Source organism: Helobdella robusta, assembly GCF_000326865.2.
Source record: "Helobdella robusta unplaced genomic scaffold HELROscaffold_5, whole genome shotgun sequence".
Taxonomy (NCBI): domain Eukaryota; kingdom Metazoa; phylum Annelida; class Clitellata; order Rhynchobdellida; family Glossiphoniidae; genus Helobdella; species Helobdella robusta.
The window spans coordinates 6,102,773-6,103,971 of record NW_008705254.1 but is presented as its reverse complement, the minus strand read 5'-3'; positions in this window follow the sequence as shown (position 1 = coordinate 6,103,971).

The window sequence follows — 1,199 nt, the reverse complement described above, 5'->3', positions numbered from 1 at the left end:
TTTTTTGCTAAAGTTAAGACAAAATTTAATAAAATCAATAGGAAATTTTGTATAAAAAAATTTGTACTGAAAACTATACAGATTATAATTAAGTTAAATTTTGCTCAAAACTACTGACAGGCTTAATAGCAGAATTTGTCAATAATTGTGTGTGGAAAGCAAAAGAAGGGAAGGTCATCAACTTTTTTAACAAATTTGTTCGTGTTTGTAAATTCAAATGAACATTTTTTAATTGCTGAAATGAAAAAAATGGCTAAATATTTTTGCGTCTTCTATGCTGGTTTGTTTGTTGAATGCTTTTGTATTTATCTCTTTCATGTTCGTCTCACAATTTATATAAAAATCATTATTAATTATCATAATTCATAAATCGTAATTAAATTCATTTTTCAATAATTGAAACTTTGCACATTAATTACATCAAATAAATATTATTTCGTGCGATGGACATAGAAATATTTATAATCATTCGACTTTCACTATAAAGCATTGCAGGATGAACATTAATTATTATTCTTTTTTATTAATTATTAATAATAATTATAATTCTGTATTAAGCATTGAGACACATTCTTATTTGTCATACACAAAATTCCACACAAGGCTTTCAAAATGTAAACGCTGGCAGCATCAAAATCACAATCAGCGTTCAAAACAATAAAAATGTTCGTGAATAAAACGCAACATCACTTTCATCACCTAATTGAAGCCATCCATCAGCTATCTGAAACATTCATTTTTAATGCTCCTTCCAAGAAGTTTCAACTGCACCAAAAAATATTTTAAAACAATCATTAATGAAAGCACGCTCAGTTGGTTGTTGTGATGAACATCATGCAGCACACACATACAGCATCACACACACACACACACATACACACACACATGGACGAATGTACATAGAAGGTGTATGATGTGTGTATGTAAATGCACACATTCATGAAAATATTAATTCATTACTATAGACTGGTTGGACTTAACCGACGCTTGGTTTGTAAATTAATTTCTGGAAGCATTATGGGAAAATATATGTATATGCTTATATATACTTATGTATATACTTTTATAATCTTTAATATAAATAAAAATATGTTTATACATATATATATATATATATATATATATATATATATATATATATATATATATATATATATATATAAGTATATATAGAAAGATTTACATTTACTGCATATAAA